Below are 15517 nucleotides of genomic sequence, written 5' to 3' on the forward strand. Positions count from 1 at the left end.
TGAGCCTTAGAGCTAACGCTCAGTAGAGTTAATAAAAAAAAAAGCCAAGCAATTTAATTACACCTTTCAAATCTGCCTGCACACATATACCCCATACTTCAACACTCAAACTTAGTTCCATCCCTTCTACTAAAAATATCTTTTATTACAGAGGAGTAAAAGCAAAAAGCTAATTCAGAACAAAAATTATAACTTTAGACAACGCATGGTGTGAAATGACATGTACCTTCCCTTGTTAATGAGTATTTCAGTAGCAGCACGGCTTACGTAATAATCATGGGGTTTATGGCAGCTGGTTATTTTGACAAGAAATCTGAAGGAGCTGTATGAAAATAGCACAGAAAGAAGGAAAGAAAAGCAATAGGTCTGACATGTCAGAGACCCTTTTACAAAGCATGCCAAGTCTATCCTTTGTTACTTGGTTTTCATATCAAAAGCCCAATTTTGAATCCTATGCATAGATAAAAAATTAATTTACAGCAAATTTCTTAAGGAACCCATCTGCAAACATTTTTGCAAGCCCCTTCTCCCACTGAAATGGAAATTGTTAAACAGGGAGTGGGCATTTACTTATTTTTCAAACAAAGCCTAACTTTTCAATAGATCGTAGCAAACGGGGAAAAGAGATAAAAGGTTTAATCAGTATGGTTCAACAGTGGTGCTGGAAACTCTAATTTCACTTTTCATTTCAAAATGTAGGGACCAATTCTGTTCAAAAATACCAAAGAAAGATCTTTATTACTTTTTTTTTTTCAACAGGAAAAAGGGCAAAAGCAGGAATACCTAATTTAAAATAAATCATAGCAGATGAAAAAAAAAATAATTATTGAAATGTTTTCTTGTAAAGGTGTATTTTGAAGTTTAATCTTTACAAACAGAACAACATAAGTTAACATAGTCTGAGCATCAAAAATAAAACAATTGTGATAATTTACAGTCAGTTTTTTTAAAAAAACCCAAACATTAGAGCATCTTTCTTAAAATGGTTGTTGATTCTAAACAAGATAACCACTTGGTGGCAGAAGAATCTATGTCTTGCTCAGAAACTGTATTGCTGTCAGGAAAACATGCAAACTGATGCGTTTGTACTGCACGGTAAATGATTTGCCACTAGTAATGCTGATGGAAAACGCATGGGTTCAGTGTAACTCAACCCTCAGGCCTGATAAAGGTACATATTCTCCCAGAGCATTCTAGCTACTTTGAACTCAATTGTTAATTTATAGATTGAAGGTTTGTACAATTGGAAAATTCAATTTAAGATAAGATCAGATTATTGTATATCTAATTGTTAAGAAAGTTTCAGAAGAAAAAAAATGCAAAAAAACAACAACAAACCTATCATTATAATGCCACTTTCAGCTTAAAAATCTGGAAGAACTCCCATTTGAAAACGCAGTACAAGTAATAGCATTTACTGAAAATTTTATATACCCATCCATAATTTCTAAGAGTTTCTTTCTGACTTTCAAAACAGATCACTAGTTAGATTAATAAACAGGGGCTCCTACCACCAGTCTATTTTACTTTGCTCTCCTTTGTTTCATCCTATCGCAAGACACTCCTAGAACTGAACACATTATATTTTGCCACATAGATGGTACCGCAGAAGAAACTGTTCCCTGTCCCCGACTTGTGCACAACCCTACCACAAACACTGAAAAACTATTAACCTGCTAACCCAAAAGGATGGTTCTTGAACGAGCCTGAAAGCTTTGCCAGCTCACCGAGCTCAAGTGAAAACAGGCAGAAAACGTACTGAGGCAAAGCTCCAGAGAATACCTCCTGCAAAATTTCTAAAATGCAGATATATTTTATGAATTAAAACAAATTATTCTGTTTTGTGACCAAAACCGAGGAGCCAACTAAAGGGATCTTGCAACCTTTTCATGTAGCTCACTAAATGTAGCTACTACTATTTATAACTGCAACTAATTACACATAATGCTTTTACCTCTCAACAGCGATTTCTCTTTTCTGCTCCTCAGTATTTACTGACAAAATTGAAAATGCCCTCAGATAGATTGCAGCAAAATAGAAGAATAAGTGATGACAGATGTAGACTCCACAATGAATGATGGCGATGATTTCTTGTCATATTCATAGATATTAGTCAAGTCTGTAGCAAAATGATAACCATTGAAAAGCTTTTTCAGTTTGCTTTAGTGTTGGTGTACAGAGGAAAAAAAAAGATAGAATGAGGCTCTCTGCTTACAGTGAATAAAAAGTGCATTTACATTGGCATTTTGCCTCAGAATTAGTATGCCTTTTTGAAGCAAGTCTTGCGATCATCCCTATCTACCAGTCTTTGTTTCACATCACCAAGTGCTCTCAGACAGCACAAACTGCACTTTTCTTCAGCAAAATCAAGCCAGACAAGCTAGCCTTCAAAACCTTCAAAATACATGGAGTTTGGACACTGGCTCTTCAGCAGCAAGGCTTTGCCTTCCAAGTCCAAGCCCACAGTGCTGGATGGTGCGCTAATGCAGACCCAACGGGGTTTGGAAAACCTTCCGGGAATCTGAAATACAAGCAGTGTTGTTGCTGTCTAAAAGTATTTGAATGCTTTCTCACCTCCGTATATTTCTATGTGTCTATCATGGTACATCTCATTATTTGTAGTACATTAAGTACAAGTGTACTAAACCCAGAAAATACTTGTGCAAAATAACATTAAATGAGTTTTAAAATAATACCTGATTTAGTTATTGGAATATTCATACCAGGTACTGATTTCAGCAAGATTAGTGAAAAAAGTAAGGATAAAAACACAGAAAAAAATCACTGAAAATAATTTCCCTTTCCCCAAATCACAACTACTACACAATATTCCGGAGCAAGAAACTACAATGGGAATCTGTAGTAAATACTTTTGGAGAAGGTACTTGAATCATTAGCATGTGAGTAACAAAATGTTCATATTGGCAAATAGTACAATCTAGACTCTGAGACATGCATTTAAAGACAATGTTAATGTTTTTCTTCTTGTGATTTTCTTTCCAGAGTAATAAAATTTGAAAAAAGAAAGAAACATGCAACATCTGAAACACAAATTAAGCACGACTAAAATAAAACATTTATATTAAATAGTTTTCTGTCTCTTTTCTGCAGACATAGCCATAGTAGAATGCATTCATTACCAGCTTCCCACTGTATGTGATTAACTTCTGTTTGATTGGTATCAGTTAGAAGGAGGATAAAAGCTTGCATTTACAGAAGGTTTGACTGTTTGTGGGTCTTTGGTTTGGGTTTTTTTTTGTGTTTTGTTGTTGTTCTTGTTGGGTTTGTTTTGTTTTGTTTGGTTTTTAAATTGCTTTTTTGTTGCATTTGCAACAAAAGTTTGAATTATACCTACCCTTACGGAAAATTTCTTCCCTTGCTAGATTACACAAAGAAACATAATACTTCCGCTTCTCTTTAGCTTTATTAACTCTCACATTGCTGTTTGCTTACACATCTACATTGCATCCAGGACTGAGGTGGCTTTGCATCCCAACCATGCACGTGCATTCATAATTTAGCTTGGAAAAGACCTGACAAGGTCAGCTGGCTGGGAGCCCATTGGAAGCAGGACTCAGCTCGGCGTGGGGCAGAGCTGCCAGCACTCCTCCCTCTGTGTAGGCGCGCTCTGTTTCTCGCCTGCAGCCTTATGACATGCCTCTGAATAATTCACAATGTCTCAGATTTCTCTAGCCACAGTACTAGAATAACAATAGTACATCATCGGTAACTTGCGAGGTATTTTGCCAATGCTTATACATCCCTCCGAAACCTTGAAATTAATATAAAAGCATAAGGTATATAAACAGAAGGACACATAAAGCTTGAGTTTGAGAAAGGTACTCAGAGAAGCGTTTCGATATTCAGGTGTATTCTCTAGCTGAAAAAGTTATGGGAGAAGTAAAGATATCTTAGATCCAAATTCCATGAAATCACATGCCTAGAAAGCTGGTTGCTGAACAGCCACAACCCAAGCAACATTAATACTGGTCACAGAGAGCCAATTCCTATTCAAATTATGAGGAAAAAAAAATCATTGAGGTTCGTGTTACAAAGTAATTTTAAACTGCTATAAATCCAGGCTGCTAGTGGAAGAAGTGACCCTCTTCCCTTGCCAGCTCTCCTAGAGCATCACCTCTAGCTCTGGTGCTGCTGTGATGGGTTCCGTCAGGGCATCAACGTGCTGAAAATCAGCATGAGAATGTCCAAGGAGAGCACAAACTTACACCAGATTACAGTGCTTGTTTAAATATTTTAATTTCCCAGAACAATTAAACATCAGACCGTGTGTTAGTTTTTAAAGTCACCCCTTCAAAGGGGAAACATAAGGCTGTACATTCTCAAGACTCTCCTAAAGACACTGTCAATTTGTCCTTACAAAAAGGCACATTGATGTTGGGCTTACTAGGCCACAAATAGCAGTCTGTTAATTAGAGATGCAATTACAGGTACATCAGTTTTGCACAATGAAATGCTCTTACATTTGCAAAGCCTCTTTCATATCAGACTATCGCCAGCTGATTTAACATCTGTAACTCTGATGCCCCGCTGTTCCCTTTTCTCCATCAGAGCCCTGGAAAAGCAAGATTCCTATTGAAGACTAAAAGGTTGTGATGTTTGAGCTAATGGTTGGGGTGGCCCTTGCTGAAAAGCAGCAGTTCCCAGCTTTGCTTTTCCTACCCTGCAGAGAGAGCAGGAGTGCTGCTTTTTCAGATCAGCTCTGTCATTTTTTCCTTCATTCACCCTTCATAAAGCAGGAAAACCCTGGCGTTGTCACCCTCACGATGGCTAAATGCATTTTCACCTATGCTTCTGACAATATCTGAGCCAAACCCATAGCTAAGCCTTATGAAGCCCTATCTGTCAGAACTTGGCTCTGAAGCCAAGGAAACCTGATGCTGCCCTCCAGGCACCCAGCAATAGCTGAAGCACTGCAACCTAAATCCTAAACAAAACCAGGACCCTTGCTATGCGTGACCACATTATTTATATCTGGTGAGATCTGGTTGGACTAGCATCAGAGTACAGATTTTAAATTTACTTATACAAATAAAATGAAAGCTGTCTCAAACTAGAAACTTCATATAACAGCCTTATGAAACAGCCCCTTCCTGGCATCGGTGCCCAGGCTGTTAACCTGCTGTTTAATAGCAGTATGGGAGAATTGCTTCAATCTGCTTTTGATGATCCTTCTAAAAGTGTTATTTCAGCAGTACTGAAAGCCACAACTATAGCCTTCCTGCAGCAGGTAATTTCAGAAACTCATTGATGAAATAAAGAGACAATCTATCTTGTAAACTTACAATCAATTAATTTTAACAGACAAAGAAATGACAATCATAGAAAATAATTTTGCTCTGATTTATTTCCTTATGGCATTCTGATTCTTAGAGATAGATCCAGATCTTGGCAACAATTTGGAAAAAAATGATGCAAAGCAGCCGTTCCCAGAAATCCTTTATTATTTCAGTGGCTTCAAACAACTCAAGACAAAAGGAAAGCTGGATTTGCCATTCAATGTGAACTATCAATGCTTGCTTAAAGTGACAGAGAGGAAGAAAATATCTACAGTTTGAGGAACAATTTCTACCTATAGACTGCACTCGTAATTGCCATTCAGGAGCTGAAGCCTCCTTATTGAAGTGTGAGAAACACACTAGAGAACTAGCACAGCTTGCTCATTTGGGCCAGCTCCTTCTGGTTTCCATCTTCCATCCGCTTTTGAATTTCCCACCCCCCTGCTGCATCACATTCCACACATCTATCCCAAGACACCAGCCAAAAGCAGAGGAGAGAGTGCCAGCACTATGAAAGCTCAGATAGAACCCCTCTGCTCTGCTAGCTTCTTCTACAAATGGGATGGATTCCTCTCCTTTTGATCCACTGAACAGTCTTGGCTCTTCCCCCGCTGCTTCATTCACTCCCAACTTCATATAGTTTTTTTCACACCAATTCTGGTGCATGGAACAGCATCCCAAATGTGGCCCAGATTCTGAGGACCTAAATGCTATTTAAATCCCTAGGCTATGTGGCTCCTAGTGCTAGGGCACCTCTGAAGGTAGAAAGCCAGATGACAGAAAACACTTGGCAAGGCGACGTGAATAAAATGAGGCTGCTTGACTTGAATATTCTCCCTTTCCCTTGTTCAAAAATGCTATATTTCCTATTTATTCCAGGAAACATTTGCGATGCAGAACTGAACTGCTCTGTTTAGTGCAGTCCCCTAGCGCTGTTAGACTGCAAATTGTTTGGGGAAACCAATAATGGCAAAGTTTATTACAATATCCTGCAGACAGAACATCTCAGCTACCATGATCACTGTCTACTTGCCACACTTGGCCATTGCAGACTGCTACTGAAGGACAGCAATCTTTGTTCTGGAATGAAGAGACATTTCATTTGGCAATTTCCGCCCTTTCTGCCACACGAGACACCCTATGCCAAGGCATAAATACTAAGTATGACAGGAGGCTCCAGAGGGAGCCTTCTTTCTGAATACAAGGGAGCATCTAGCTAGGAAGAGTAAGCTGTGAACACCATCACACTCTGTTACAAATGGTTATTTTTTTAATATGCTATGTCTGAACTAGTTCGTGGAGAAGCTACGGCCCACTGTACTCTCAGAGCAGGAATTCTGCCTTTGCTTTCTCAGCACTCCCGAATTCAGGTTTTGGATCAAAGCAGATAGGACACGTGCTATCACAAAATCCTTTTGATACAAGGGTAGCAAGATAACATTAAATTGCTTGCTATGCAGTAAGGAAAAGAAAAAAAGAATCACACATCAAAAGGAATATATTAATTTCTGAATTAAATCCTTAAAGAAGCACTATCCGAATTTCTCAGTGTTTTCCATTTCCTTGGTCTATGTTCACCTGTTTGATTTTGGCAGTTCCACTCCCACTCAATCTCAGATTGTCCTTTTCTGCTTGATATTTTTGTGATTGCATTCAAACTGAAGTTTACAACTGTTCTAACATAGCTTCAATTTAAACCACCCTGCTAATGCAAAAAGCATCTGTCCTTGTATCAGAATTACTGCTCACACCAGCAGAGTTCTCAGAATAGGCTAGTGAAAACAGTGCCACAGGGCCTTCAACAGAACTACACTTCCCTCCTCCCTCCCCCCATCTATTTTAAGGAAGTAACTATTATTTTCGTAGGTACTTTGAGAGGGGGCGAGAGCATCTCCTGAATAATCAAAATGCTTAGAAGTTGTGCATTATGACACCTGTCTCTTTGGCCCGAGGAAGTCAGTAATGGATGAAAAGTGACAAAACCACAGAGAGACTAACCAGAATGGGTGGTCCCAAACCTTCTTGTGCCTGACTGCTCTGGCAGGGAATTATTTTTTTTGGTTTTGTCCAGACTGAGAACAGAGATACTGGAAAATACACAATTTTGAATTTGCCTAGGTTCCAGCAGCAGTTACACCAATTGCAGCTGCTGCTTGTCTGGTCTATGAGTTGGATGAAGCACTCTGTTATTTGTAAGTGGCCATATAATACCTTGAAATAGCTTTCAAATCACTATCAATACACTAAATACAGTTTATTAACTTGCTTTGTATAGTGACAAAGAACAGAGATCAACCCCATTCAGCAAACACACATACAGAACAGCCTATATTATACATTTTAATTATTCATCCACAGCCTGCTGATCTAATGGAATAGTTCTGCAAAGCAACACACAGGCTAAATGTTTGCACACTGTCCCTCTCATTTTTACCAGTAAAGGACAGAAATTGGAATTAATTTCAAAAAAGAGGTATTGACCCTGTGAGGTTTTATTGGACCTTCTACATTTTATGTCTCTGAGAGACTGATTAACGTGCACAGAGCTCTGTACTACCACAACTAGACCATCTTGGTTCTTAAGAGTTCCTTGAAAGCTCATCCAGAACCCCTTCAAAGATATAAGGAGAGCTGGGACTCTTATGGTGAGATGAATTATTTATTCCTAGAAGCAACTACCCATTACAAGTACTCCTCGTCCTCCTTTTCCCATAGCTCATGCCCACAGAAATTCAACCTCCTTTTCCAGCATTTCTCAGTCTGTACTATTCCCTATGCTTAAGAGCCACTTTATGCTCACACACGGAGGTATTGCTGTCAAAAACTCTTAATAATCAGTATTAGTAATCCTTACTTATTTCTATTTTAAGGGAGCTTGTTGGCTCAGGTTTCATGAGGACTCCCAGAGAGCTATCAAACCAACTTTCCCTGCTCACACCTGGCAAGGATATTGTGCTTACTTGAGGCAGGTCCAGACTCTGCCGTGGGACACACTTGCAGCACCTCCAGGAGGACCTCACAGTGCCCTGCACACCCATGCACCAGGCACACAATTTGAGGAAGACCCAAGATTCACCAAGGCTTTTACACACTTAAATCCTTTTGTTTTCAATGGTCTTTGGGTTCCAGGATGCCCTCTAAAGCTAAATCAAAGTGTCCCAGAGAGAGAGTCACCACAAACCACAGTGCTCCCACAGTGACATGCACAACCTACTGCTGCCACCCACCCCTCCCACAACAGTACCACAAAATAAGCAGATGAGCAAACTGCTATCTTCTATGCAAACAAAATGAAGACCAGTTCTTCCTTCAGGTATGCAAGGAATTGTTTTGAGATGCCTTCTACAATGTGGGGGAAGAATTAAAGAAGAAAAATAAAAAGGAAGAATGGCTACCAACCTAACTGGACAAGGAGGACAAGAATTTTCTTAACGTATAAGTATCTGTATTTGTCACTATCATTGTCTTCCAATTAAATGACTAGTAATAATATTTTGCTCTTGTGTAGCATTTACACTCTATGAAAATTGTAAGTATTAGGCTCTTTTTGCTAGTGGATAACCTAGGCTAACCTCAGCTGGAAACAAGGCCAGACAGTAGAAGAATCAGACTCTCAGGTACTAGTCTTTAAGTAGACTTCAGACTAGGCCACAGGGCTTGTAACTAAGTGATGTGTAGTTTCCTTGCTCTTGATCTTCCATAAAGAAGAATATTTGCTACTCTGCAGGATGTTATATATAAACATATACTTGCCTACGATGACTGCTCTTCATCTATTTTAAAGCTATGCTGTCACTGGCTACTTACTTTGCTTTAAACTAAATAAATAGCAAGGACAGTGACCACAGATTAGGCTAATACTGAAAACAAAACAAACTCAACAAACAAGCAAAAAAACCACTTTGCATTTATTTTCTCCTTAAAATCCAAATCAGAGAGGACCTAACTGGAAGGCAAGTTCTTGCAGAGAGTTCATGCTGCTGACGGCAGAGGAGGTGAGTGCTGACACGAGTCTGCGCAGAATGTCTTTCCTATGGGTAGCACTGGGATGGGACAATAATTAATTCATCACTCCTTGAAACGATTCAAATACTGAAATCTGTGATCAAAGCAAGATCACTTTAAAACAAGTAAAAAGTTTTAATTAGCCATTAGATCTCTCGCCAGATCCTGCATGTAATTATACTACCAAGTAAATCCTTGTTGCTGCAGAAACAATCACTAAAGCTCTGGACAAATGCTTCTAAAGAATATAGCTGTGAAAATGTCTGCACTGAGACACATGTTCATGTGATGCTACCAGTGTGGAGTTTTATACAGAAATTAAGCTTTGTTTAAAAAAAAGTCCCTTAAATTGTATTATGTGTACAAAAAGACAAGTTCTTCATGTGTGGGCTGCTCTCTCTGAACAGTCTCCCACATAAACCACAGCACATTTCTCCTAAAACCAGACACTTAATCTCAAGAAAAATAGATGTGTATTTCTTTCACCAAATTAGTTTGTATGACTGTGAGCAAACCATTTTTTTTTTAAAAAGGGTACTATTTGCTTAACTGCCAGAAGTATATTTTTTGTTGTGATAAGCATTCAATACTCTACTTTCAAGATTGCAAGTTCAGAGTTTACCAATATATTGGGTTTAATCAGTAGCATCTACAGCATTATAGTATCATTAATAATTCTACTAAAAGCACCCAAAACTAGTTCACATAAACTTGATCTACTAAACTCATTTATACTGCCAAGGCTGTCAGAGGTCCAAGAAAAAAAAAAGTGAAATGTTCTATGGAAGGCCACTAATTTTTAAATGATGTCAAATCATCCCCAGTCTAGTTTTAATTATTAATTTGTAAGTAACTGTTCACTTGCTCAGCTGCAATCTTTCATGAAGGGCTGTTTTTCAAACAGAATATGAGGCACCAACACAAAAACATGATGGGAACTTCCCCGAAGGAGCCACATTTCCTCACATCCCACTCTTCAACAGCTCATCCCTGTAACAGATGACTCTTAGGCTTTTTCCTGCTGCTCAGTGGTACGCAACCTTGCCACTGAGAAAGGGAGATCCATGGTTCACTACAAATGCAAAGGAGGGGCAGGGGAGATCCTCCACTCCATCCCACTGCCTTGGGTGGCAAAGGGAATTGCCAAGTCCTTTGCTTGTGACTTCTCCGGCAGATAGTACAGGAGCCAGTAGGGACAGGACACCGAGAAACCTGGCTGCAGTGCCCCATGGCAAAGGATGTTGGTGGAGTTAGCTGCTGAAGCTACTGCTCCAAGGTCCCCCCCAAATAAAGCGTGGTACCCACAGTGAAGAGCCCGCTCAGGCAGATTGGGCAAGCCAACACTCTGCTCTGCTCTGGGTTGGCCTGTATGGCATGGGCACCCATCCTTTCCTTCCCCATCCTTCCAACTCAGAGGTCCAGGCAAATCTGTCAAGTACATTTGAGAAAATCAGCAATATCTACAGTTTGGTCAAAGATGCCATAGACTGTGATCACAGAATCACAGAATGTTAGGGAGTGGAAGGAACCTCGAAAGACCATCTAGTCCAACCCCCCCGCCGGAGCAGGAACACCCAGATGAGGTTACACAGGAATGTGTCCAGGTGGGTTTTGAATGTCTCCAGAGAAGGAGACTCCACAACCCCCCTGGGCAGCCTGTCCCAGTGTCTGTCACCCTCACTGAGAAGAAGTTTCTTCTCAAATTTAAGTGGAACCTCTTGTGTTCCAGTTTATACCCATTTCCCCTTGTCCTATCATTGGTTGTCACCGAGAAGAGCCTGGCTCCATCCTCGTGACACTCACCCTTTACATATTTATAAACATTAATGAGGTCACCCCTCAGTCTCCTCTTCTCCAAGCTAGAGCCCCAGCTCCCTCAGCCTTTCCTCATAAGGGAGATGCTCCACTCCCTTCAACATCTTTGTTGCCCTACGCTGGACTCTCTCCAGCAGTTCCCTGTCCTTCTGGAACTGAGGGGCCCAGAACTGGACACAATATTCCATATACTGTGATGAGAGATTACTTATTATTTCTGACAAGACCAGTTCATTTATACATTACCATCTCTTCTTGAGGGTTTACAATCTCTACGACCAGTCTCCACATGTTGTGCTTTCGGGAACACAGTGTTGCCAGAGAGACTCTGGGCTGGTCCTCTATTTGAAACATACACGTGTCAATACTTAAAAATAACTTTAGGTAAATATTTTCTTGGATACCCAATGTGACATAAACAGCAATCTTATTTTCTCCAGCTTTTTAAGGTATTTAAAAGGTATTCTAAATGCATTTAAAAGGTACTACAAAATACCTTTCATAAAACAAAACAGAAGACATCCACTTTTGGCAAAAGCAGCAACATGAAAATGTCACCATTATGTTAAACAAAGAGGCCTGGTAAACTACTCAGTCCTTGTGGAAAACAGAAGTTTTGCCTCTTCTGGAAGAAAAATGTAGAAGAATTTTCATGGTTAAATATTTACTTAACCAATCTATTCAGTGCGCAAATACAATAAAATTGGGTACAGATCTAGGGCTAACATTTGGAAATGTCACAGACAATAAGGGTGGTGCGGGGGTGTGTGTGTGTGTATGTATGTATATATATCTATATCTATATATATGTATATATGCTCATATGCACAGCACCCGCAGATCAGAAATGCATCATATTTTTTTACTCTTTGTCTTTCCTCTCCCATCCCAAGTCTGCTAGAACAAAATGAAGGAAGCATTAGCAAGGTTCTGCAAATGTAAAAAAAAAATTCTACACAAAACTACATAAGTCTAAACCAATAACTGCATAGTCATTGCACAATGATTATATTTAGCATATGCAATGCAAAAATTATCACTTGTAATAACCATCAAGATGCTCACAAAATAACAAGATATTCTTTATGCTGATTATTTTTCATGGTAGAAAGTTTTCTCCCTGTTTACATGGACTGCACACCTAGCACATTAATTCCTCTAAATTTTATAATTATGATGCAATTAATGCAAATTAAAGGAAAACATACAAAATAAGATCACCCACAAAGGTTTTAAAGGTTTTAATTGCACCTTTTTCTTCTTTTTCAGCAGCATTTTAGCCAGTAAAAGTTCATATTAATAAAAAGGAAGAATCAGACTGTTGTTTGTACAAGCACAAGAAGAATTTGAAATGCAGACTAGACTGGATGATGATAGCTCTAGATAATCTGGAAGTGTTCAGCAGCTAGTATGCCCCAAACAGCACCTTAGAGTGATTTTAAAGCAAGGTATTTAAACCACTGTGGTCTGAACAATCCCAATCAGTTCTTGATACAAATAAATATATATCTCTTAAGAGAAAGAGGGGAGGTAAACTGAACAAACAAGCAGAAGTTAATAACAGTGCTACCAGTTTAAAAGTGTTTTTTAAGAGCAGGCAAATCTTGGATATGGGTATCTCGACACAAATTTGGGCTTGATTCTAGTTATTTGTATTCTGACCATCTGGTCTATTTGACCCAATCTATGAAAAAAAACAGCTTAAGACCACACACTGAGAAAAGATGCATAATTAAAACAAGTTGACCATATTCCTCACCTTTGAAAATCACAGAAAGAGAAATTTTACTACTAGCAACAGTAGCAAATGATCACAACTATCTGTCCATCATTTTCCCATAGTTTTAGATAAGTTTTCCCCTTCTCTCCATTCCAGCCAGAAGCATATAATGATCCTGTCCCTGCTGGGGTAGATACTCAGTCCATCTGGCCCTCAGCTATCTCCATCTCCTCCAAGATAACGGTCAGCTTTTTATCAGCACCAGGATGTCAGATGCTAGGAAAGCATTTTATAGTCTATAGTGGTATTCCTTCAACATTTTCAGGTAGACGTGAAAACTGAATGAGCCTTTTTCCATCATGGTATTTTTGTCTTAGATTCTGGGATTTGGCCAGACCGCCAGGGCCTGATTTCATTAAGCTTGAATAGTCTTTTGCAAAACCTAGTTTATGACTATGTGATAAATTGCTTTCTCTATTTGTATATTAATAAGCAGATCATAACTAGAGGATGTTTAAGGCAGCATTGTGGAGAAAACAGCGTTTATTAAACTGATAAAAAAGATGGACACAGCTTCCCCCCCAACCCCAAGTGATTTACCTAACCTACTTAAGTGCCACATAAACTACATTTTAATTTTTAGAATACTCCTAAAAGGAATAAAGAATTTAAAAATGTTTCTCTCAGTGACTAAACATATTTTAACCCAGTCCTTCTGCTTATTGTATCACCAGTCATAAAGCCTGCACAGACTATAATCCAAACTACAAGAAAACAACCACTGAGCACACACACTGGTGTCATCATCACCCTGGCTTCACAGGAACCTTGTTGGCAGCAATGGCCCCACCAGAGACACCCGTGTGCTCCTCAATGCTGTACAGACAGACCCAGCTGCAAATGTTCTCCAGAACACACAGAGCTGCCACCGCTGATGTGCTGGGTCAGCTCATTACTAACCATATGTTTCAATTGCTTCGGTAGTTCAGCACGCTTACTAATGCCTCTCTTGAAGTACAAGCATTAAGTAAAGGTTGATAGAAAACTATGATGGGAAATAGTTTTGCCTGGCTTTAACTAATGTTATTGCTGGAAATATTGCACTAATTTTTGAACTGATGTTAATAAAACATTGAATGTTTCAGATAACTGCAACGATAGGAAGCTTTGCCGCATGGACAGATTGGAAATGGCAGAGGATGATGAAGCAAATATCCTGAGGAATACAGAAAAGCTTTACCAGCTCTTCTATGAAAGTTAAGCTCCAAGCACAGCTACTGTTTAACCCCAACCCTAGGAACGTAAAGTTCTCTATCTCACATCCCCTAATTAAGCAGCAAAGAAATTCTCTCATCTAACACCTTTGCAAGTGTTACTTAAGGATGTTAATAAAGAAGTAGATTTTTCCTGCTCAAGAAGAGATAGTATTTCTCTGCTTTATAATCTCTTCAGTGTAAATATTACCTTTTTGGCTTTCTGGTTTTCTCTTTTCATCATTCTGATGCAATGAAGTCCATGCTTCTCAGAAATACTCCCGAATTCATGGAATAAGCTTGAGTAACAACTGCTGTAAATTTAGTGCTACACCAAGTGAGAAGTGATCTCAAAACATTCAAACATTTGTTCATCTCTATATGGGTAAAGGAGTAAAAGTCAAAAGTAAACCTGCTTGAGTATTAGATGACATGGACACAGCACTTCCAGGAAGTTTATCTGTCAACTTTCCAGAAAGAAAGAAACGAGATTTATTCTATGTTTAAGTTACTATAACAAAATCAGAAATAATGCAAGTACTGCATCTATCTAATCCACATAAGTGACACCTATAACGTGTTTGTGAAATTTCTGTATAGATTCCCAGAATGGAACCAAGACCTCAAGCATGACAGCATCTGTTATGTCAAATTTACTGGGACGTAATTTTGTTTTTATGAGACAAATAATTATGTGACACTGTAAAAGCATCATTCCCTTAGTTAAAATAGTTGACAGTTAAAATCATCTTGCAAAAAAAAAAGATACACTGGATTCATACTCTTTAATATAATAAAAGGATTAAAGAGAACACTTTTTGCCGTGATATCTTGGCTTGTCTAATTATTCCTCACACTTTAAATTAGATTCCTGCTATTTTTATAACAAATCTTCTATGAGTTTTATTTTTAAAATGCTTCTTCTGCCACTTAATTTAAAAACTGTAGAATGATGAAGAATTAGCTGGAAGGAAAACTTCATGAGCCTCACTGAAGCAGTTTATTCTGGAACACCATTTATAGAAATGCCATTTTGACATTTTTACTCTGAACAGAAACTGTATGTGATATTTCCACCCTTACACAACTGAACTCATTATACTGTTTCCATAACAACAAATAGCAGTACATGAAATTAGATCCCAATAAGATTCTGAGAAAATTAAGTTACACCCTGCTAATGTGTCTCTTAGAGACTCATACAGTGAAGGAGAAACCAAATATGCAAAGCTGGCAATGCGGGTACCTAATAATAGTGGTACAGGAGGTTAATACCTCATGAAGGGAATCAAGGAAAAACTGCCTTAGCCTATACCCACTAAGAAAAATTACTGACACAGCGGCACAGAAACTGCTATATGGATGGACACATTCAACTCTGTTTCATCCAAGAGTTGCCAAAATAGCAGATGCTTCAGAATAAAAGA

General features: G+C 38.7%; 1 protein-coding gene and 1 long non-coding RNA gene across 3 annotated transcripts in view; both read right to left on the bottom strand.

Moving 5' to 3' along the window:
• PRKCE (protein kinase C epsilon) overlaps positions 1-15517 on the bottom strand; it is a 295161-nt gene that overhangs the window by 133543 nt on the left and 146101 nt on the right. The window lies entirely within an intron of this gene.
• LOC135579105 (uncharacterized) overlaps positions 1-15517 on the bottom strand; it is a 60579-nt gene continuing 45062 nt past the window's right edge. Inside the window, exon 2 of the long non-coding RNA XR_010471562.1 lies at positions 1-15517. This exon is cut by the window's right edge and continues 35409 nt beyond it. This is a non-coding gene — a long non-coding RNA (uncharacterized LOC135579105).

This window comes from Columba livia, chromosome 3 (genome assembly GCF_036013475.1).
Source record: "Columba livia isolate bColLiv1 breed racing homer chromosome 3, bColLiv1.pat.W.v2, whole genome shotgun sequence".
NCBI lineage: Eukaryota > Metazoa > Chordata > Aves > Columbiformes > Columbidae > Columba > Columba livia.